This window comes from Ischnura elegans, chromosome 1 (assembly GCF_921293095.1).
Source record: "Ischnura elegans chromosome 1, ioIscEleg1.1, whole genome shotgun sequence".
NCBI classification, from domain to species: Eukaryota; Metazoa; Arthropoda; class Insecta; order Odonata; family Coenagrionidae; genus Ischnura; species Ischnura elegans.
In genome coordinates this window covers 133,114,833-133,140,565 of record NC_060246.1, presented here as the reverse complement: position 1 = coordinate 133,140,565, position 25,733 = coordinate 133,114,833, and the positions used below count along the sequence as shown (strand labels likewise).

At 38.3% G+C, this 25,733-nt stretch overlaps 1 protein-coding gene across 6 annotated transcripts in view; it reads left to right on the top strand.

Annotated features, from left to right (window-relative positions):
• LOC124170324 (aminopeptidase N-like) overlaps positions 1-25,733 on the top strand; it is a 299,534-nt gene that overhangs the window by 114,214 nt on the left and 159,587 nt on the right. For 2 of the 6 annotated variants that reach the window (XM_046549049.1, XM_046549038.1), the window contains exon 2: positions 17,144-17,209. The exons of 3 other annotated variants lie outside the window; for them this stretch is intronic. The gene's annotated coding sequence lies outside the window, so the exon portion shown is untranslated. Of the gene's footprint in view, positions 1-3,166; positions 3,347-17,143; positions 17,210-25,733 lie in introns of those variants that run through there. One more of the 6 variants, XM_046549074.1, reaches the window with a different exon arrangement.

Genomic DNA, 25,733 nt, shown 5'->3' with positions numbered 1-25,733 from the left:
GTCGCTTTACGCCGTTGCTTTTCCTCGCATGCCAGAGTCGTAAATTCGCGAGGTGTATTTTAGCTCCAATGTGAAAAAAATGTAAATTCAATGATGCAATAGAGTTGACTTTATCTTTCGCCTCGTGTTAAAATGATGCGTAAATCAATTTTAAAAAATGCTTACACGGTGAAATTATTGAACAGAGCATGGCGTCGCTCAATTTATAGCCAGCGTTAATAGTGCCTCGAAAATTTTAATAGAGGCCGCCATTGACTGCTCACCAGGCAGGAAAATATATTACTCGAAGCAGGAATTTAATCTCATCGACGTTACTCTCTCTCAAAATAAAAAATAATCGCATCACACGACGTACTGTGTGACGTTAAAAAAATCATTACCATATTTCCCAGCCTTGATTAAAATTTCAATTGTTAATTTCATGTATATCATTTTATTAAAATGTAATACCTATAATAACCTTTCCCTTGGGCTACAACCTTGTCGCGGTGGAAAGGCTTGCGCGTTCCTATGACCCCTAGAGCTGCACTGGTGGGATTAATTCCAAATTATTCCCGGTAAGGCCACCCATGCCAGATAGGTCGAAGGGTAGGAGCCAGACGAAAGGTAGTCCACGTGATGGTGTCACGCAAAAAACACTGTTGGAATGGAAGTGGGAAACCCTACCAACTATCTCTTCCCTGAACACATGGAGTATAACCAAATGAGCCTCGGAATCTCATCGCCCGGGACCCGTCCGCAAAGGGCGGGTGTCGGGCACGGCAGCGAGGTCGGCAAGGTCCTCGGGGTCGCCAACATGCGAAATCCTTGCAGAGACTTATCATCATCACCATCAGCGGCAGCAGCAATGAAGAAAGAAGAACGGAAGACCAAGAAGATGGAGAAGAAGAAGTCGGCTATAAATGTGGGGACGTGGAATGTGAGGACTATGATGAGGGCGGGAAATTTAGAAAATATCAAAAGGGAAATGGATAAAGGGAGAATAGATATCTTAGGATTATGCGAGGTGAGGTGGAGGGATGGGGGGGACTATTGGAGTGATGGGTATAGGGTTATATACAGTGGAGGGGAAGAAAGCCAGCGAGGGGTAGCATTAGTATTAAACGGGAAGATGGGTAAGCGTGTGGTAGGTATAGACCAGGTAAACGATAGGATTCTGGTGGTAGAAGTTGAGGCGCGGCCCGCCAACCTTGTGGTGGTCCTAGAATAGAGGAACCTAGAATATGACCAAGACGTATATGCCTGTTTCGTGGACTTTGAGAAAGCATTTGATAGGGTGAACTGGGTTAAGCTGATGGATATTCTCAAGAGAATAGGTGTAGATTGGAGGGATAGACGACTGATTCGTAATCTTTATATGGCCCAGACTGCGCAAGTGAGGGTAGCGGGCGAGGAATCTGGGTGGGCAAGCATTGGGCGAGGTGTAAGGCAAGGCTGTCCTCTATCGCCGCTGCTTTTTAACGTTTACGCTGAGGAGATGGTAAGAGAAGCGTGGGACGAGTTGGGAGCTGGAGTGAAAGTGGGAGGAATGACGTTGAAATCGGTAAGGTTCGCGGATGATCAGGCGCTGATTAGCCAGTCAGCGAGGGGATTACAGGCTCTAGTGGATGCGTTATACGAGCGGTGCGAGGAGTATGGGATGAGGATTAATCACAAGAAGACTAAGGTAATGCGGTTTTGTAAAGTATCGCGAGCGAGGAATGTGAGACTCAAGATCAAAGTAGGTGGGGAAAAACTTGAACAGGTAGAGCAGTTTAACTATTTGGGCAGCACATTAGAGGAAAACGGACACAGTAGCAAAGACATCAGGAAGCGAATTGCACTAGCAAAGGAGGCGTTCATGAACAGGAAGGAGCTTCTTAGAGGATCGTTATGTAAGAGTTTAAAGAAAAGGTTAGTGAAGAGTTTGATTTGGAGTGTAGCTCTCTATGGTGCCGAAACATGGACACTGAGGAAAGAAGATGAGATAAGATTGGAAGCATTCGAGATGTCGGTATGGAGAAGAATGGAGAGGGTGAAATGGACGGAGAGGATAAGGAACGACGAAGTGCTGGATATGGTGGGTGAGGAGAGGCAGGTTTTGGATGAGATACGGAGGAGACAGAAGGTATGGATGGAGGGAGTACTCGGCGGGGAGGGGATGTTGAAAAAGGTGTTAGAGGGTAGAATGTTAGGGAAACGAGGGAGGGGAAGGAAAAGAATAGGTTTTTTGGATAGATTGAAGGGGAGTAGGCCTTATAGTGAATTGAAGAAGGCGGTAATGGAAGGAAAGGAAGGCTCCCAGATCACTTCTTTGGTACTCCATGCAAACCTACCTTAATCGGTAGAATACTTTAATAATAATAACCTATAATAATTTCGAGATCACGTTTTCAGATGTGAATTTGTACTGATAGAAACTCCCCCCTGAAATATAGCTTTATGTTTTGTTCACTTGCAAAGAATTATATCAAATGGATAATAAAACTACATATCAGTGATTTCTGTATTTTTGACAGATATTAAGTTTTTATTATATTTAAATTAATAGGTTTGTTTTGTTTTTCATTTACTATTTGGAGTGCTTGCGTGATAAGGTTAATCAAGATAGCTTCTCTAATCACGTCAAAAGTTGTTCCCGACTAAATGATTACGAATTAAAGGATCTACTATCAAAAGTAGTAGTTAGCCCCAGTACAATCAGTTACCATATAACATTTTATGCAAATATATTTTAATAGTGCCGTGATAAATCAAAATTGTTGTTGATTAATGATAGTCATAGCACCTCTTTTTGTGTCATTGCAAAATAATTACAGTCGCATTAGTCCTAATCAGTTGGAAAAATATCTTAGATAAAATTCTGAACCCCCGCCCAACGAATTTCAAGGAAGGTAATTCAAGGATTCTTCTTAATTCAACTTATCAGCCCTTATTGCTCCCTCGACCTTCCAAAACTATTTTCAGTGCTTGAATCGACGTATTAGGCAGACAAATGCGTTTCTTTCTGTAGCTTAGGGGTTATATTATTAGGAAAGTAACCCTGTACTACTAATACTAACTGTATTAGGGTTATAGTATTATTATAGTATCCCCAGTTGCCATGGGAAGAAATCAGTTATTTATGTATTTATTTTCAAGGAGTTGAATATTTTTAATTGTTTATCTTAGTCCACGTGTTGATTATGGCATGGCTTAAAGCCCCAGTAACTGTATTCTTTTCGATGCCAGTGGTGATAAAATTTGAGATAAATTACATTTCCAGTAATAAGGTACTATCCTGAAGTTGAAAAAGCCTGCAGTCTACTCTTCTCGTCAGAAACTGAGGACAAGACATCCTCCAATAATTTGAAGACAGTTTTCAAAGGTAAGAACTCAAACTTCGATACATTACTCCATAAATTGAGTCTTTAACTAAATCCCGCAAAAATTACTCGATTTTCAATGCTTATCATATCTAAAGCTTTCGACAGGCTTGAAATTGCTCGTTCTTATAAGATTTTAGGTCAATTTTTACGTATTTAATATTTCATTATCTTCGGCATTAGACGTGGAGCTGGAGCAGATGTCATTTATAGAATTAACTTTCTGATAATAAGGTTAGGTTGAAAAAACTGCACAGTCGTTCATCTTAATTTTACTATATCAACTCTTTTTACAGATCACTAATGATCTGATATTTTCCTGCAGGGTTGTAGAAGTTAGGTTAGGAAAATATTTTATTCTAAAAGGACTTGTTTAACATGACCCTCGATGTAATCTTCCTGTGACCTTAAATAGTATTTTAATCACGAAGCTGTTGAAAGTGTTAATAACTCATCCTGCCACGCACTATTCACATATCGAAATAAAAAAATTATTCTTATCTGCTTTGGACCGTACTATCAGACATCACATCGAAATAGGGAAAGATGATACAAATACGGGAACCACTGCAAACACATTTGAGTGTTAAAGACCCAAGGGTATGAGAAATAGTCATAACAATGGCATTCTTGAGTGCACACAGGTTTAATGAATTCGACAATGATTGTATTTACGCAGTTGCACTCCTGGCCATTCTACTTTATTTCTTAATTTTAAAGGAATTCCGTAGTTCCTAGCTAAAATGCTTATCAATTTAAATGTTTTTTTTCAAATATAAAATCACGTAAGATCAAGCAATAAAAAAGATCCAACATGCTGTCACGTGCTTTCCCGTTTCATTTGCTCCTAGCTAAACGATTTATTCGTGAATAGTGTGGCAGAAGTATTTTGGGAGAAGGATTCTAATGGTGCCGTTTGGATGTTATTAGTCCGTGATTGTAAATGAATGAGTACAGTCTATTAGTATGACTGAAAGAGGTTTCCGTTTAAAATAAATGTTTTCCACCCACCCTAGAAATATTCAAGTAGGAGTTTTAGATTTATACTAGATTACCGAGAAATATTCATTAAGGAGTTTGTGATTAATTCTTGATAGCCTCCTCCAATATCACTTCTCCCAACCTTTAATAAAAAATATCTACATCCCATAATTTTATGCTCACCTGCCGTGTATCGTGTCCATGGACAAATAAATTCATCGTAACTTTACTAATTTTACACAGCTTTATTTGACAAAACATCGGACCTAGATAGGATTTTCCCCTTGAGGATGACACGGGAGTGTAAAAGTGGTCCAGGTTTTAAACAGATAAGCCCTGAGATATAAAAAAAGTTTCAATATAATTCATTACTTTAATAGCCTTATAATAACTTAGAATTGAATTCGAAGTACTTCAAATTAAACTCTCAAACCATTGAAAATATAATATACTGTATTATAGTCTTCTGCGTTCTCTCCTTTACAGAGTAAATCCCATCGCTTTGCTTCCTTATATATCCTATAGCAGTATCCTCTCCTCAACCTCCATATCTTGTTCTTCTTCGTTCCTCTTCATTTCTGTCCAATCTAACTTCTCCATTCTCTTCAATAACCACATTTGAAGCGCCTCCAGGCCCGTTCTCATCCTCCTTCCACAAGACAGTGGGGCAACCAGGGCTGTGATCCGCAGCCCTTGGGCGGTAATTATGAACAGCTGAAACGCACCACTCAATAACCGAGTAATCGTCAACAATATTTGATTCCTTTTACGCGATTACTGGCTCTCAATTTGTGTCGCTCTTTTCCAGGTAAAGTACTCACTATAAGTATCGGAGTGGAACTCATACGAAAAATCATCCTCATGATAAATCAATAAACCTCGGTACAATGCAATGCTTATTTTGTTGAATGTTTCATTTTATCATTTTAGAACTCTCCTTTTTACATTACTTCCTTTTCAAGCTTAAGGAGGAAGGATGCCAAATAACGAGTAGTTGAAAACCCGTGAAAGTTACATGAGGTAAAAGAAGTGTCGCGAAATAAAGAGTATACTTGCTTTGTCTACTTGAATTTTCCAATCACGAGAAACGGTTAAGACGTGCAGTTTATTTATTGGACGACTGGATAGCTAAGAAAAGCCGTAAGTTAGCAATATTCTTCAGTACTTCTCAATTAAAGGAGAGCAGAATATGTCGTCTTCATTGCATCACCTAGTCATTGTTTGATGAAGGCATTTAGAATCATCAGGTCCTCTCAAGCAATCTTATCTCACAGTAATTGTCAAAAATACAATCCGAAGGTTGGTTGTATCGGATATGTGGGGATAGAGCTTACCTCAGATTAAGGCAAAGGCATGTGATAGTGCCAAACATTTAGGTTTGGGGGGCAGTATTCTTCCTGGTCCACCTAGCACTTCGAGGATTTTTTTTGTGGCATCCTAAGGCTTTGAACATGTGTTCCACGATTTGCATCCCATTGCTCCATTATATGGGCCACCTCGCCCTCCCTCCCCTCGCATACAGTTTACAGTTTAACTGTTTTTTTACTTTTCTATTTAATTTCTATAAAACATATTTTAGATCGTGCACATTAATAATTGTGTTTGAGGGTGGTCAGAGGGGCCTTTGTATCTTGTATGAACTACGGATTAGAAGTGCATATGCGATCAAATGAAATCAGAACTGCACTTGCGAATTGCAAGCACTGAATACGGAAAAACTTCTGGGAGGAAGAATAATTTTCCGGGTGTCATTTTAAAATATGAAATAGCATTAAATTCCATTGTTCGTTCACGTATGGGCTTTTAGGGAGGAATTAATGCGGAATATAGTGCAATATATAATTAATATATCTTTACTGCTTTTCAAGAAAATATATGGAGAACTGTTCTTTTTATTGAAAAGGATGAAAAAACCGGTTCATCAGAATGAACAGTTCCTCTACCTCTATTTTCACCTAAATTTACCTCTATTTTCTATCTAAAAATAAATGAAAATTTAATGGCTACTGTTAATAATTCCAAAAATAAAGGAATCTCTTTTAGTAGCTACACTTATGCTGAACTTCGAACCCAGGCTATATAAGACGAAAATATTCACCTTCACCCTCCAATGTCACTCTCCAATTTTTTTATTGGCATCATCCATTTAAAAAGCTTTAGCTAGGTATCCCGTTGTATATTTCTGCAAGTCTCTTAAATTCGGACGAACTTTAACGGGACGTTTATAGCACGGCTCGCTTCGCAACGGCAACAAGTCATTTTTATCGCGACGGCCCTCAGGCATGGAGGTTTTTTTTTAAGGCTTTGTTCATGTATCCCAAATTGAGAGTTTCATAACGTTTTGCTGTCCTTGACTTGTTGGGTCGCAGTTTGATTTAGTGCTGTGGAATAAAACTCGCAGGATTTCGTTAATAACTGCTGTCGTTCTATTCCCTCATTTCTCACCCTTGACTGGAAGAGTTTTCCTTAGTTTGAGGCTATTAGCGATGGGAATGTAGTTCGCTATTCCGGAAAGCCACACATATATATATAGATCACCCGTTTTTATCTCTTTTCTGAGAAATATCCTAGCTCATACCGGTCATTACTTGGATATAGTGCGTAGACTATAGTACTCAGCCAAAGTTTCATCTTACCCTTTGCTTTCTGACCGAAGTTTCATTATAACAACCAATTGAACTGACTAGAATTGATTATTATTAATACAAGAAATAACCTATGGAAAAATCCGCAAGGTTTTTATCAAATGATATCAGTCAAAATTACCGCCCCAAGAGTTGCCTGGCTCCTAATAGGGTAGTTTCCTTCATCAAAGAAAACGAAAGGCATTGATTGCGATCTGTTACCCGCCATTAATGTATTCATAACACTGTTCTGCAAAAAAAAAGTTCTAAAAATGCCCGGCTACAATTTAGGGTGTTTCTGGCTAATTTTGGGTCGCTGAATCCGAAAATGAACTCCTTTTTTTCTATCACCCTCCATTTTTACGAGCAACCCCTAAATTGGGGAAAACAACGCCGTATCTAAACTTATCGCTTTTCAAGGGTCTTTTACTAATGTTATCTGCTTCTGATTGAAAAAAAACTGACATTTTAAGGCTAACAGGGTCACAAGAGAGACAAACCTGACTGGGGTTGAAAATATTCAGGGGGTGAAAATTGAAAAAGAAAATTTGAACTCGGAAATAGTTTTTAATTGAAACTTCGAAGGCATGTAATATTTTTCACTGGACATATGCGAGGAATAGACGTTATATTCCGGTGTAAATTATTTAATATTAGCAATTAGGAGTCGAGGTAATCAGATGACGAATCATAATGAGTAAAGAGAGTCTACAGGGATGAAAATTGGGAGTATGGTATTTGAATAACTTTTTTTCAATATTAATTATTGATTAACCAAATTTCGTAGTTTTCATTGGATTTATTTGAAAACCGCATCACGAGTTTCTAATCAATTCAGTGGAAGTTACAAAGAGTATATGTGAATCTTTTACGAATCTGATTTCAGCTTTAGTTCATGAGGCAAAAAACAAGCAGTAATTGTTCAATCGTAAATATTCAACATTTCCACCAAGGTTCATCTGGAGCAATCCATTATATTTTTTAAACGTCTTCCTAATGTTATTATCGTCTCCATCGCCTTTCCGTAAGACTTAATGCCCCAGCAATTTTTTCCAATTCTTTCCGAGAGAAATAAGAAATGGAACTCCCGTGCATGGATGGCATCTTGTCCGCGTCACCCGTGCCTTGCTGCCCGGGGCAAGTTAAAGAGGACAGCAACAGCAGCACCGATGGCGGAGCAAATTTATTATTCCCCGCCACCCATTCGCAGCGCCGCAAAGTGGACGGCAACGAAAAGAATAATAAATGGGTGAATGGGGGAGGGAGAGGCATCGGTTGAGAATAAATGGCGCCGGCAAATAAATCTCCTACGGGTCCGTTCACTTTTATTTACACTTCCTCGGGTCATTCTTGGCACTGCACTCCCTCCTGTTCCCTTCGTAGCAGCTTTCCCACTTTCGGAAGGCGTTCGACTTCGAAGCATTAAGTGTTTTCGCAATGTTTTTAAAATTGTACTGAAAGAGTTAAGAGTATCATCAGATTATAGTGGCATCATGGACTTTAGCTGAAATCACATTCGTAAAAAAATCATGCACTCTTTGCAAACCTCCGATTTTGAAACGTCCGAGTAAAGCTGCGCACGTCATTGCAGATTCATGGTACTTTCAATACTAGGTAAAAGAGGCGAAACTGATAATCAAAATTGGTGATACAACTCCAGTTCCTATTTTTAATTTTCATGTGATTTGCATTAATAAGGCGCATTATGCTCATTTATTACCAATCTAACGGTTCTCTCCTCAATTCTTTTACTCATAGGTTGGAGTGGCCAGAGAATTCATTATTGTCACCGGTATGGCTCTTGTCGCACGAAATATTAATCTCGTCTATTTTATAAACGCTGGGAATGATGGACATTTTTAAACCCTTCTTTTTTGCAAATTACTCTCCACTATTTAGTTACTAGTAAGGGGCGTAATTGAGGAGAAACTAAAGGAATAATTGTTGGTATTCGAGTACATTGGCCTCTTCAAGTCATTTCGTATGCATCAATAGGCGCGAAAATGATTAGCAAATAATAGCAATAAGGACTTGCTGATTACTCTTCGATAGTTTAATATCAGTGATAGCTTTTCTTGAATCACCATACCATTTCATTTCCCGGCCCATTTTGCCGTCCCAGGACCAAACGCCCAAAGTTTGGTGGGGTTCTTAAGGCTAAAGAGAAGGAAAATACTCAGGTTCGACACATTCCCGTGGAGTCGAATGATCTCATGTCTAGTTTTTCTCGGCCAACAATAACAGTGAAGATTTCTTAGGTTTCACACCGTAACTGAGAAATCTTCGCTGTCAACACCGTTGTTTTATGGAGAATACTCCTCGGGACATTTGGAGAATAACACCTAACGTGAATACTAATCACTATTTAAGGGTTAATGTAATATTTGGCTGTCAATTATTTCCACTATTGTATAAGGAGATAAATTAATTTTTAACCTTTGGTTTATTTGCACTTGGAGTTTTTTTTAGACCTCTTTAAAAATCTCAATTTATGTATGGAAAAATTACAGCTTTATGTATATTAAACAAGATTGTTTTGGAAGGGCGATAAGCATATATACCTACCCAATACTCTTTTCAAGAATGATTGATATTTCTCAAAGTTTGCTGCGTTAAAAAAATGATGTTTTTAAATGTGCTGTCTAAATGCATGACATTGATCGCAATTGGAGGCACCTGTGATCATTAATAAAGATGTCATTGTTTCTATTTATATTGTTATTAAACATTGATAATGGTTATAATAACTGGCGTTGATTGTGTCGTTGAATAGTAAACGGTGGGTGAATTCCAAATATATAAAACGACCTCCATTCGTAATGAGTGAATCGTCGAACTTTTATGCGACTAACTGAATAACTTTATTAATTTTCCCCTTTCTGTGGATATTTTTGGGTGCATAACGGGGCCAAGAATATTCCAGAGAGGAAAACGCCTGTCGCGTTATTCCAGTAAAATTATAAAATTTCTAACTCCTTACGATCCCTTAGTGCCAGAAGGTGCACGTGTTTCTCTTCGAATAGCTTTAATAAAAAAAATTGTGAATGCTCATTTGTTTTGACGCATGTGGTGGCGATCCGCGCTCCATATTTCTCTCCTCGAAACAATTTCTCTCGTCCCGAGGAAAATCCCGTTTAGCGCCCCCTTCCCCTCCTCGCCCCAGCTTCCCTCTCGCCTCGACACATTATACTTAACTCCTTCCCTCCTCTTTATAACGCCTCTTCTCCTCCTTCGGCAATAACACTTATTGTTAACTCCCTCCGGGTCGACCCCATCCGTCTCCTGTCTACCCTCACACTGCCAACATCCTCAATATCTCTCAAGCCTGAACCTACCATTCTTCTAGTCTCCCACAAGTGAGACCCCTTGCCTCATTTAAAAAATCTTCCTCCAGAATTGTGAATAACTGAGAAATAGTAACTGAATTGCCGGAAACAATTATATTTTTGGTAATTCTATCGGTGATAGTTACATTTAAATTTTCCAACTATTATTTGTTATCTACTTATTATTTCTTGAAATTCATCGTCACATACTCTCCACTACTGCACCAAGAGGCCAGTTTGAAGTCGTTTTATGGACGTGTTTGACTGTCTTCTTAAACTATTGAATGATCTCGTCTGCAAATTTGTGATACTTAATTTTTACAAATATATATAATATTTTTCTGTCCGTTTTTGAGCGAGTAATACTGACAAAGAGACCCGTTTTATATGGATTTTTCGATCAATCGCCTACTTCTCCAGCTTTTCGAGACGAAGAGTCGACAGAATTAAGCTTCGGATATAAGTTGATGACGCCACGTACTCATGCCGAGGGCGTTGCTACTTCTGCACCAATTCTTGGTCTTGCCTCTGGGCCTCGAGTGGTCCGTTGTTGTTTTCACTCTTGTTTCAGTTTCTTCCTGTAAGGAAAGGTTTTCTCTGAACGAATAAATACATCTGAACTCCAATGGCTTTACAAACTCAAAAAGGGGACAGCAACAATTGGGTTTTTTGTTTGCTTGAAAGTAATGAGAACATGGCTGTATGGGGAAGTTTTTTTCTTCGTAAGTTATCCTTGCCTTCCATGTAACAAATTCTTTCACTTTATTGCGACTTTGGGTGATATTATGGGGAAAATTCATTCTTTATTTGATCATGCAAAATGCAGTGTGTCAGTGCTGTGCAGTATAAAGCACGAAATAGATTCTCGCACATTACAATAATAAAATTTTTCAAGAATCCGTGCGAAAAGTTATTATGGCTGCTCTTGTAACTGTAACTATTTCTCTTTTATAAGTAATAATAATAATAACAACAATAATAATAATATTTCTTTTAAAAAGTAAAAACTTAGCTTATTACATTATCCCTGAATCCACAAATTATTTTTCTAACCTTAGGTTCGACTGAATGAGTCGAAACATTATAGGTAACGTGGTCTGAAAATACATTGAAAATAAATAATTATATATAATTAGTAAAAAATGTATATCATGACATACTTACCTTGATGGCGTCGCTTTGTGACGAAACCATAGCCGGAAAAAATAGAGCAAGTGCAAAGATACTTTTCTTTTCAAATCCACCGATTTCATGCCCTTCTAAAATTATAATTGTTGCTTGTAAGTGATTGCAAATGTTTAGAGGTGGTATTCATTGTTCCCAGTTCATTTTTATCGTTGTTCTTGTCCTTCCCTTTCTCCTCCTTCATAAATCCTCCCTACCCAGCATTCACCCGTTCTCCTCAAGGCGGACCCCACCCACCACCCACCCTCATTCACCCCTTTCATTTTCTGCAAGAACTCGACGTCATCACGACCGAGGACCAAAACGTATACGAATCCCAGAGAATTAAAGAAAATTTTGCTAGCGTGGATGCTGCGTTCATTTCGGAGTGACTCTCTTGTTTTTAAAAATTTCTCGTCATAGCTGGAAACGTGAAGTCACCCTACTCTGCTAAAGTATTCCCATCATTCTGTCCTGATTTGTCGAAAAATAACACACAAAAATCGGCGTCTGACATAGTGAATGGATGAATGAATGTGGGATATAATTAAGAAGAAAAATCATCAGGTAAAGAATAAGTGAGCTTGTTTTCAAGTTCATCGATCTCTCAGAATGGTCAAATGATTGCACGGAGCCGGAAATGATGACTATCGAGTCATAGGATAAAATGAGTATGATTTTTTTCAAAATCGATGCCTGCTAGGGTTTAGATAGTATTTTAAGTGTGTAAGAAGGCATCGTAACCTTTCCTTTCTATTTCCAAATACGACATTTATGTGAGAAAAAGTAGTGGACGCTAATCTCTGAATCAAAATTATACATTATGTATAACTATAGCAATACAGCAAATTGCTCTGTATCGATCGTTTCTTTGACTTTTTCTTTGACTTTTTGAGTTTACAGTATTATTTTCACCTGTAGCACATAGAATAAACGAAAATATTACTGTTTTTGCATTTCTTCAACCTTTAAGCTGCTTACCCTCTTACGCCTCCACAAACATATGCATTAATTCTACCTTTTGCAACGTAAATACCACCGTTTTAGGACAAGCAACATTATAATTGATGAAGTTCAGATGAAGTCCATATTAATTGAACAGATTAAAAATCACTTAACTCTAGCTTTTAAAATGTTTTTTCTGGCAAACACGCTGCCTACTACGCTAACCTATCGTTATTTTTTATCTGGCTATCTTATATGAATAAATAATTTATTTCTTGTCTAACTACGAGTTTCCACCTCGTCAATCTGCAAGTTTTGGCAGCGATGTAATTTTCAGGCGTACCTTATAGTCAAGCATATCCTTTGATCTCCGGAAAAAAAAATCCAGTTAATATCAACCTGAAAAGAATTTTCTGACCTATTTTCGGATGATAAATCAAAAGTAGTCATTTGAATCCAAAGATCCTTTCCTGATCCTACATTAGGTTCAAAAGTAACCCTCAAAAAATGTTCATTAATAAGCGCATGCCTACGCGTACTACCCGAATGCTGGCTCACTGATCGTGTTTTCGAACAAAACATTACACCTCCCCCATTAATTTCAGCAGTGGAAGGTAGGCTTAAAGAACTTTTTTTGAGGTGATAAATCAAACGGTGATATTTTTAAGCCAAATTAAACTTCATTCGTCCTTCCGTACTCATCAATATATTCGGAGGAAATACCAGGGAAAACTTTTATCGGAATGAGATCCTAATTAATGCATCGATCAGGACCGCTGTCTGTGGCAAAGTGGGCGAGGTGTGAGTGGTGGGGAGTCGGGAAGTCTACGAGTTGCCGCCGGTGGAAAAGCTGCCCGCTATATTAACGTGCTAATGAAGACGCATACCCTGTTTGAATATCCCTTTTGAATCGAGACCCCTCTCTCCCTTAGGTAACCACTCTTATATTACCTAAAAATGTTTTTTTTTTTATTAGAGTTGGGTGATTCGCATGTCTTTGAATATTCGAATGCTCCATTTAACTCAATATTCTATCATTTCTTATCATCAATTCTTGAGAGGAAATGGAGCTCTTCCCTCGAGCTTTTAGCGCATAATACGAGGAAAAATTTTCTTAGTATTATTGGTTGATCGCTCCTCTTGTCCACTTTTTTATATTTTTTTTTGTTTTTTCTTTTGGGCTGATTGTTTTTGTGGCATAAATACTTCTTTATTTTAGAAATCAATTAAGTTAATTAAGGAGCATAAAATTTTGATGTTATATTTTCTTACATAGTAACTAAATAAATACAATGTAACATATGGATACCATAATGATATTAAAACGCCTTATAAATAATTGCAACATCTTAAATATCTATATATATATCACAGATAATATTTAGGTATCAAATGTTATCTAATAGCTTGTCATTTCTTTACGATATATTATCACAATATTCGAGGAGAATTTGAATATTCTTGCATCAAAGAAAAAAGAAATAGATATAAGATCAATTGCTGGTTTTTGGCTGAAAAAATCCGCATTTTCCCACAGCGCAAATTTTCCTTCATTTTCAAAAGTCGAGTAATAATTGAGTCATGCATCGTGATTGATTGACTAACATTTCATTCTGCTTCTCTCCACTGCACATTCCTTTAGTTTTTCGTGGCTATTTAGTAACATGCAAACATTTTCGAAGACAAGATAAATCTGTTGTGACTACTTAGGCATGGAAATAGTATATCCCTAAATTATCCGATAGAAAAAATTACGTAAACAAACTGGTGTTTCTACCAAATCCATTAGCATATCCTCGAGAAAATCCACTGGTACGCTTCGATTACGCATTTGATGGTTTAGTTGCCTACAGCCTTGGGTATGGGTGGGTGATATTGCCATACTTCTGAGCGTCAAGTGTTTCCTGAGAAGTATAGTGAGGATTCATAAACCCCGCTGCTGGACATTCTAAGTCCTTAAATTTGGATGTCTCATTTCATATATCCTTGAAAATTATAAGTTTTACTGGGTCTCTCATTTTCTGTTTGATTTCTCCAACTTTAATTGTTTTTTCCCTCCCAGATGTCTCAATCTGGATATTCGACTGGAGACTATTTCACCCACGGAATATCTCACTCGTAGGAATGGAATCACGTTTTGAGAGCCCGAGTCTCATCTTTTGAGTGGGGTACTATGAAGATATTCCCTTGCCTTTAACATTGCAGTTACGTGAATTTGTATTCCTCTGCATTCATAAATACCGTTATCGCAACGGTACTCTTTAGTTCCCACGTCAGTGTCTCACAGAGAAACGACGTCTCAACGCGAAGTGTTGCCTACTCACCAGCATCCCATTCCCAGAAGATTAGGACTAGGAATCTGTTCTAGCATACAATGCGAGGAAAAATTACCTCGTCCCGGATACTGAAACGGGAATAACGGAATGACAGTGGAATACGCGATCATCCTTTCAGAAACATTAGTAATTCGGAGATTCCTTCGATTCCGTCGTTGTTTATTAGAGTTGGGTGATTCGCATATTTTGAATATTCGAATGCTCTATGTAATTCAGTATTTTATCTATCATCTCCTCTCTAAATTCTACCATTTGTGCCAACTAAATAAATCAAAATATGAAAGCCATTTTCTCGTGCTAATAGCATGGCTCACATCAAATCACTTCAGAAAAAATTTCCTGTTATTTTTTTAAATTCCGATTCACCTTTCCCATCGGATTTGAAATAATTAAACTAAGTATATCCTGATGTAATGTTGAGAAGTGAAAACAGAAGCGAAGATATTTGTTTGTTTCAGTGATGAGTCGCGAGATAGACATCATGGCGATAGATACTCGTTGAAATGATGGAATGGTATTTTTACAATTAGACTGCATTTTTTATGCATCTTCCATTGAATTCCTCAGGCAAGTCTCACTGCTCTGGCATTCTGCAACTTGGGGAATATTCCGGCTAATGTCGCTACTCTCCGTTGGGACACCTGCATCAAAGACGCGGGTAACGACTTACTTCTTGATGTATCGTATTCTTTGTAGTCTTTGGGGAAAATCATTCTCCCTTGAGGTCCGGATCTACCGCAAGAATGAGAGAAGTATCTTCATGGATATGATGCTGGAAATTAGAAGAGTAAATTTCCTCAACTCCGAAGAAAATTAGAATTGCAACTAGCTCAATGAAAATGTATCAATTACTCTCACAGAATGAATTGTTCATTTCCATTTTTTAAGTCATTGCCTTCATTTCATAGTGATGAAAGCGTTGTTTGTTTATTTACCGAATAGGGCTAGAAATTTAAAAAGGTTATTCCTTCACTTTGTTTTCTGACTCCCTTCACCTATTTCCTTCCCCTGAAAAAAAACCTTCCCTTCGATTTTACTTTCACTTGAAAGCGAAGTTTGCACCAATGAATTAACGAACGTCCTCTTCGCATTTGATTTATTTCGCAATCTTTTTCACAATTTATCTTTAATCTTATTTTTTCGGTAGCCTGAATTTATATCTACCGTAAATAAAAACAAGCATTATTTTTTTGTCGTTTTAACATGACGCAATTCGTGTGCAGGTGAAGTGAATAATAAAATTATCTGAGTTCACTTGAAATTTGGATAAATGGGATTCCGAAATGAGATACACGAAGGAAAGATTATCGGGATGAAACTGATCCGGGAAGTTTTGAAGTTGTAAGATAAAAATAGAAAATCATTGTCGTTCTTTGAAATAATGCAACCACAAGAGGCCATAATTGGAACCCTATAGATTATGAAATTATTTTAATAAAATATCATAAAAATTTTGCCACTAGGAGAAAAGATTGGTCAAGCATTCCAAGCAGACAGCCGAATTCCATCTACAAGGTGTCTTACATTTTCTTCACACTGTGTCTTTCTTATTTAGTTTCTATGGAAATCATAGCTCACCCCTTGCTGTATTCTGTTAAACACGTGATTTTCCTGTGTGTTTTCCCTTTTTTTACCCTTTCCTCTCGGAAATAGCGACGTAAATGGTCGAGTTTCGTACATTACATCCCTTTACCTTAGGATACCAGCCTCTTGAAACAGCATTCAAAGCTGGATGATACCCGTTAACTGTATATGCTACTATATGCTCTTCACCCGCTTTCAGCTATCTTTCACTATCGCTATGAAATATTGGTAATTTTAATCAACATAAGCATTGAGAATGGAATTTCTGAGATTGGTTCAATTTTTGATTAATTTCATGTGCGGCGTATTAAATAAATCTATTTTATTGGGATTGCCTTTAAAGTAAGAATGAATTAATATATTTTAAGACAAATTTATTTCATTTAATGCATATAAATATACTATGAAAAAGTGCAAGGTGATTGATATATTTGCCTAAAATTAATACCGATAGTAATACTGAATCTTTCTTAAGTAGTAAATTTTTGACGAAAGATTAGAGGTTTTCCTTGTGGACAATAGGCAAAAACTCGCGTCTGGAAGACGCTTTTCACCCCTGAAAACAGTAGCAGAGCGAGATGCCGAAATGTTGAAAATGAAGTCATTCATCCGATTGTAAACCTGAGAGTAATGTTTGCGAAGTAAATTAATGCAAGGAAATTGGAATAGATAGTCCAATTAAGATAAAATTGGAATAAAATTATACTTGCTATTTTGTTATTATACAATGCAATGTACACTTTTGAACATTCGGTGAAAGTTTTCGCCTCGATAAAATAAAATGCTTAGGGATATTTTATTTTTTTATGCATTATCTTATTTAATTTTCATCATTTCAGGTAAATATTGACCGATGGATTTAGATGTTGGCTTCTAGCTGTCGCGGAAAAATTTATTGGATACTGGTAAATATTTACTTTTTCTAGCTATTTTTATTTTGCTGAGATTATATTGATATTTTACCCAGGATAACAAAAGCGATGAATGGTCGCCTCTTTCCATGCCTAATTTTCCTTTTTGGATTTATACTAAAAAAATGAAAGAATCTGTGCCTTCCGATAGTAATATTGTCTTTATTATATGGCGCAATTTTGGTTATGTATAGATTCAAATCTTGAAGTTGCACAATGCCTGGGATTCATTGCGAAATTAGTATTGTTTGGTGTCCTTTCGAAGGTATGGAATTCCGTGCCAGTGAGTGGGCGTGGAATCGTACTTCACCTTTATTTATTTATTTAATGCACTTCACAAACAGCTCAAGGCCAATAAAAAAGGACCCGTAATGGAAAATATAACAATTTACAAATAGGAAACAAAGCGTATGCAACAATAATATAACAAATAACAAAAACACTGGTAGTATTCATGGCATGTAGCGAGAAGTAGAGGGAAAATTACGATGGAGATGGCATGGCGTAAGATAGATGACGGACGAAAAAAGGAAGGAGTATATTAAGGAGTGATTTGGATATCAGTTTGCTGGCTATTTAACTTATTGCTAGGTGAATATAATATAACTTAGATATTCCTCCATTTAGTAAATCAAAATCAACAATTTTTGGCGCAAAAATTATGTCAACACTTGCAGTCATCATACTATTCGTACAAGGACCTTCGGGGATCGGGTTGATGTGGTGGCTAGAGTGTTGACTTCCCACCCGGCGAGCTCGGGTTCAAATCCCAGCAGTGGCTGAGAATTTTCAGAGACTGACCGATCCCTGCTTGAATGTTGGGTGGAGGATGTTTCAAGCTCAACACTCAATCCGTCGGATGGGACGTTAAGCCGTGGTCCCCTTGGCGCCATTCGTTAAGGGCAGGCCAATACCGACGCCGGGTTTCTCTCCACCCTTTACCTACCACTTCCCACATGGCGCAAATGACCTCAGCTTTAGCTCGCCTCCTCCAAATACCATACCATACAAGAACCTTCAATGAGAACGAGGATATGAGTGCTCCGCGACTAGTCGGTCTTTCTCAAAACGGATTTTTTTCTTCGGTTCTACACCATACCACTCCCCCTGCACCCTATACAACCGTCTCACCAGGGACATCCTTCGTCAATTCAACGTTGCTGTACTCATACCCTCATTCCTCTCCTCCCCCTTCCTTTCTACTCCCACGACATTTTCCTCCAAGAGCGCTCAGCTCTTTTCCCTTCCTGAATTTTCGCTTCCAATTCTCTTGCATCCGCCTGCCATTCGGTGCATGCTTCAGCACTCCACAGATTACATATATACATGCACACTCAAACCTAGTCATCTATATACTCGCAGACAAGGGTTCCTACCCCCCCGACTCAACTCCCCACAATCTGATGGCGTAACCCCATATTCATATTGTTGATGGAGGCTTCCGCAGAGAAGTCTTGTAGGAGCAGCTAGGTTTCCGGGTTGTCTTTCACGTCGATTCATCTTGGTGACGACAGTTTCGCCGGTGCTGCAGCAAATGCCAGGTATCTTCAAATAAAGGTAAAAGTATCTTCAAATTAGGAATATCCTACAAGTCAACCTCCCCTTAATTTATAAATAGAGTTCTGTTTAGATTCTCAGAACAGTCTATTCTCAAATTTTTCATTTTTCTTTAAACATTTCGATAACTAGTATCCTATATTTTCCGATTTTTCCTGATACATACTTTATTAGGTAGTTTATTCTATGGATTTTACTTTGTTGCACTATAAGGCATTTCCACGCGACCCTTTGAAAAGGTCAAGAGCCTACGTTGTGTCATGTAAAAAAATAGGTTTTGTATGAGATCTAACCTTACTTACCTCTATATCTACCTCTCTGACTACCAACGTAACTACGCCTACCTATTTAATCATTAATTCGTTCTCACAAGGACATGAGGTTTACAAAGAAGTCTCTTTAGATTGATAGAAGAGGGAAAAAATCGGATAGGAGCATATGACCCTAAATGGGCAAGGACGACATGATTTTGAGTGCGGAGGAAGCCAATGAGGAACTTGCATGGGTCGTAGATTGCTCTAAAAACTATTTTGAATAAGTCAAATGGATACATTAGCTCGCAAAAATACCTTCAGTTTCTCCATTCAACATCAAAAGAAATAAAAAAATTGCATTTAAAATCGAGAAAAATTTCTCTGAGCCGACCACTGCGCGAAGACACCCGAGCGTTGCCGAGGCCAGGCGTGACGTCATAGGTGCCTAAACAACCGTAGGGAGTAGGGAAATACGCTGAGCGCATGGTGTAAAATTTGTTTTGAGGGAGTATTTAGCCGCTCATCGTCACTTTATTTTGTTCTGTTATTCTTGGGAAAGTTTTCCTATTGCTATTGTGCCTAGATTATTACTTGGGATATTAATAATGCGGCATCGGGATGATGAAGTACAAGCGTTTCACTTCGTGTGTTTTGGTTATCAGAAAAATGGATAATAACGTTGCTACTCGTTCGAATAGTACACCTGAAATTCATCTACGTCTACATAATACGCCGCAAGCCGCCTAAAAGGCGTGTGGCATAGGGTGTTAGGACACCAGCCTTTTTTTAAGACACCAAAATTGATGCCACGACCCTCATGGAATTTGTTAAGACAAATTATTGCTATACGTCGGCGGCAAATCGAGTTGTAAAAGAAACTTGTAATACTGGAGGATAACGATCGTAAGCTGTGCTGTTGACATTAGAGTAAGCTGTGCTGTTGAATTTAGCAACGCCGGATTAACGGAGAAGGTAGTCCTATCCGCCCTACGGTACGAATTCACAGCAAAACAGTCTGCACACAATCCACATGTGAGATCGCGAATCGGTTCCGCTGCCAACACACACACAAGCTACAGCCTATCTCAATGATATAGGTAAATCCATAAACAATATACTAGCATATACCATAAAAATATAGTGGGAAATAGGCAAATACTCTTATCAAAAACTGGATGTCACTATCACATTCTTATATTCATCACGTACAACTTACAACAACAGAACTCGTTATGATGAATAGAACTATTTATTCACTGATTTAAACCCTTAAATTAGCCCACACAAGTGACATTTCTCACTACTATCCGTTGAAATAATGGAATAACAAACTTCACACACAGTTTTTATTTCAATAGCGTGATCGTGAAATGTCATATCTACGGTGAACAACGGAGATTAGCACGCCACTGACAATTTTTACACTACTGTTAGACATTTATCGATAGCGTAATAGCACTTTTTACAATTCAATCACGATGGAACACTGATAACTCATGGCCGATATTTTTCAACCTTGTCAAACTTTGTGCATTACAACCACTGGCACTGTGATTATTAGCAGTAGCTTAACGGGAGATGTCACGTTGAAAATAACACTATTTTGGCACAAAAATGTTCCTAGATGTCTCCAATCAGCGAGCAAAAGTTGCATTGACTGGAATTCACCTCATAATACAAGCACATACAGTCCTAAACGACGAATTCTCCGGTACCTACGAATAAACGGATGAAGTTATTGTATATAAAAGCTAAGCGGACATTAGTAAACATCAAAATCGTTCTAATTACATACTTAAATGAATGATATGCCGTCGATAACATCAACTTACAATTAACGTATCCCCTTTCCAATGGCCGTGGCTCAGACTCCTACAACGATGTTATTTAGGTATTATCAAATTTTTGGTTTAACTGCTCCAGTTTTATATTTTATGCCCTTACTCAGATATTAATATTATAAATAATGCAAAATACGAGGGCTTCCAAGCCTCTATCGTCGGATATTTATCTTTAAATATAAAATATTCAACACGTCTAACAAACGAAGCTCTCACAACTGCTGGCAACTATTACAAACAATCACAACAATAGCTTCGCGTGGTGTTTAGGCACCTTTGACGTCATCGAGGCTTCGTCGGCAGTGGCTTGGGGGGTGAGGGAGTTTTTCCCGCGCTTTAAAATTCGTAATATTTATCATTAAATATCTCGCGAAGGAAAACTCAGATTTACATGCGGTTTTCTTTGTTGTATTCAGAAAATAATTTTCTGTCCGCCTATGAAATAAAAAAAATTCATGCAAGTTCCCCATTATGCGAGGGTAAAAATGTGGCTTGACCAGAACCAAAATTTTAATCCACTGATGCCGATATTAATCGTGTCATCCATTTTTATTCGTGTTCTACATCACGGTTTTTCTTGCCCATTTTGTGTTCAGCATTCCTCCCTCCCATACCTTTTCTATCAACTAATATTGATATACTATACCAAGTAATATATGCATATGATGATACATGGTTTCTGTGCATGTATACTCACGCTTCACTCGCCTATTCTGCTTCCTCCGCGTGGGGGAGCGGTGTGTGTTTTGAGTGTGTGGATGATGAGTTGAGCAGACACCGCTGCTTGGAGGAGAACGCCGGATGACTAAGGATGAGGCGACGGGGAGGAGGAGTGTGGTTTAGGGCAAGGAGGAAATCGTTAGCGATGATAGAGGGAGGGGTAAAGTAAATGTAGGGGGAGAGGGAGAAGTTAGGGTTCGGGGATTAAGCCACAGTGGTGCTGGGTTTTGTTGTGGTTGGTGTTTCGGGACGCCTGGAGTTGAGAGTGATTCACTGCCAGCACCACCGAGTACATAAACAAATTTACGCACATATGCTCGTTCCTCGGGTATTGGAGTGTTTTATGGAGCCTCATTGATAACTAAGGGTCGAACTCTGCATTTCGCACGCTGGGTTATGCGGATACTACCGGCATCATTCATCTTCTAATGCAAATGGTTTATTCCTGCTATTTTTAACTTCGAGAAATGCGTGCTCTTCGTGGAAGTGTTCCATGTTGCCGATAATTATATGGTATTTACATGATACACAAGGTCAAGGGCGAACATAAAATCAATATGAATTGATCAATCAGCAAGGTATTTGGCTGGAAATGGTTTAGAAATGTTTCTGCGTCCTTTCAAATAGTTCAGTGGCACTAAAACTTGATCAAATACACGAAATAAAGTAACGATGCTTCTTCACCTGTACAAGAAGTTTTCAGCTCGACTCGCTCATCGGGTTAAGTATTGTGACATAATGTGAACCCCGAAGGTATTATTTGGATTCCCGGAGGAAGGAACTAGATCTAATATAAATATTCTTTGCAGCATGTAGATTGATATTCAACGCGTAGTTATTATCAACAGTTTTCTCAAAAGTATCGTGTACTGAATCAAATAACAATTCCTATACTATTAAGGATTGATATTATTACTGTAATGACCGAGCAGTTGACACGTATTACCAAAAGTAATTCAAGTGGAAAACTGCCATTCTGTTTGATTGACGGTACGAATTCTTTCCGTGATATCGTACCCGCATCACTTACTTAGATATGCAATTTGAACATCTTTTTCCTTTGCAAAAATTCAAGAGAGGTAATGCCCTTTGTTCTCCTAGTTTTTTTTGTGGAGGCCATTGGCGTTACTCAGTGATTTCGCAAAATAATGCGTATTTATTGTCTCTATGTTTCTTCTCAAAAATAAAATATTGTATCACAATGCGATAAAAAGAAAAAAATGAATGTGCTGACATTTCTTCGCCTGGGCCATTAAACATTTTTCAAAAGTGACCTCTTTCGGCTTATTTATTGGTAAGTTGGAAGTTGAGCGTGAATAAGTAACTTGCTGTCATAGGAAGCAACATGTTTGTACAGGCTGAAATAATATTCTCTTGTCTCAAAAGGATTTCGATCTAGAGGAATTGCGCAGGATCTCAGTTACCACGTTTGTGATTACCACATACTAATCCTCTTCAATGCAGCATTTGATGTTCATGATAACGATACTCCTTTCACGTTATGAATAACATAGATAATATCTATTTAATCTATCATCTCTCTTTATTTGATAACCAGTAGTTCCTATCTGTTTTCGTTCGCGTCCATCTGCTTTCACGGTACTAAATCTATACCTCCACTGCACAAACGATCAACGATCGCCCACCGAATCAAATCCGCTCATTTAGTGCTACAAAGGCTACTAGATGAGCGGATTTGATTCGTTGGGCGATTATTGAGCGTTTCTGCAGTGGGGGTATCGAAATGGGGACTATTATAAGCATTTCTCTGTGCCCTGATTGAACATGGTATTCCATACATGGTAAAGTGTGAAACGGAAGGTTATAGAAAATAATCTTGATACATCTATATTGTCCAATATCCATCATATTTCCATTTACAAAGCACCAAAGTTAATGTGGGTAGGAAGTTTTATTAAGAAACGGCAATACCTTGAGATATAGGCTGCTACATTATTTCTGAATAGCTTTCGAACGTTGATCTCAAGATATAAGTGAGCTACCTAAGTAACCACATGACTTTAATCCACCGCCACCGAAGATAGTGTGGAGAGGGCAGAGAGAGTAGTGGGGTGTGTGAGGTTGTCGTATTGGTTCAGGGCGTAATTCTTTCTCGGGAATGTGTCGATATGGCAAGACGCGTCAGGGGTGTGGGGGGAGGAAGATGCTGGGGTGTGGGAAGGATAGGGGTTGGGATTTGAGGAGGGGGGTTGGAGAGAACAGGGGGTAGAGCTGAGGCGGATTTTACGTGCTTGGAAGATAAAGGAGAGTGTTGACGCGTGCATGCTAAGGGGTGGGGAGGGGGATGGGAGGGTGGAGAAAGGGGTCGTGTATGTGGGAGGAGGAATTCGAACCCCCTCCCTCCCACCAACTTCCGAGGATGCATGGGAATCTTATAAAAAAAAAGGGAAAGTAGGAGGTGGCTGTGATTTTTTTCGACAGTTTCGAGGGCGTGAGATTAAAATCGTCACCATGGTAACAGTCCAGAGAGAGATTGGTGAACACCTCCGCAAAGCTTTATTGCATACCTCTCCACTTTCAATGTCAAGAGAGAGAGAGAAAGGAATGATGCCAATACACTTTCTAAGTGTTGTTTTCATCCAAAGACCGTGTTTTCGGCTCTTAATACCTCCATGGTGGTATGGTGATGGTATAAACTGTAAAATTACACTGATGATCCCATATTTATGCATCAAATTCATCGCCGCTCTCTTGAAATGTGGAATTGTAATTATCACTACGGCTTTTGGGTTTCATCGCGTGGAATTTCTTTTGATTCGACATGGTCCTTGGGGTTCCAATCAGCACCCTCAGGTCGAGTGCGAGGTTAAGCTTAGTGGCCGACTCCACCGTATCCTCTGAGGCGTACAGGCCGGAATATCCGAATTTCGATTGTCATCTGTTTGACATAGGTAGGCTTCTTTTTTGTTTTTTCTTAAAGTGACATATGAACTTTTTATTTAACGCTACTTGGGCCGCTAATATTTGGTTAGTATTTCTACATAATAATTATCAAATCAATCAAGCAATCGCTACTAAGGCTCATGACGCGTTTGAAACCATTTCATCTTATATATTTACTCGTTGTCGAAAAAATCACGGCAATTGGAATGTTTTTATTCACTATTTGTCTCGCTATTTTTTCCATTTAGATACAATAATGCATTGATGTTATAAAAAAGAGATATCCTTAAAATTAGTTGAGCGCTTATTTATAATTTCTCATTTTTCCCCCGCCATAAGAATGCACTCGGGAAGGACGAAAATTTTTACTGTTTTGTGGTCATAATTGCCTAAACTTGTTTTGAATGGAACTTATGCTTTCTCTAGTGAACAAATATTTTAAATGAAATAGAATTGGCTCATATGAGGCGTGCGATTATATGTGAAAGTTAAATTTTATTGAACTCTGCCATTGGAAGCGTATTTCTTGTGCTTTTCGCAGGCCTTCCAATAGGAGGGAACACTCAAAATTAAAAATTGGTTTTCGTTATTTAAAACCAAAAAGATATGAATGAATAACACACACGCCAAATTTTAGAGCTCAAATTCGATTTTCAACCGAGATAAGTAGCTTTGAAAGTCCGCTAGGAGCTTCGGCCACGCCCACGGCGCGAAACGTATTTCTATTGGCTGACGCCGCGTGACGTGTGAACCTCATGAATGTAATGCTTGAAGAAGCCGTAAATACACTGCGTTCGTGGAAATAGTGGCCAAAAGTTTATCGTCATGGCGAAACACAACGTTAATTTTGTTCTGGCAGATACCGGAAGTGTACTGACATTATTAACAGGGACTCTGGACAATTTTTTTGTCTAAAAAAGAATCATTTCATTGAAGTGAAACTTCTTAAGATGAAATGTTTACACTATTGAAAGAGACTGTAATCACGGCAATTATCGTGGATGTTTTAATTTGTGGATTTACCATCATAAAATACTTAACTTGTTACAGGTTTTTAGTTTCCGGATGTAAATTGTGAAATAAATGAACATATGTGCTATAGCTATAGCTGTTTTCTGCCCTCTGAAGGGAGGAAATCCGGGGTTCTCTCTGTTTATTTTTAGGATTAGCATTCAAATTTCGTTGGAACAGCATTTTTTAAAGCAGAGGTCTCGCTTTGGTCCACCTATGTTCCTGATAAAT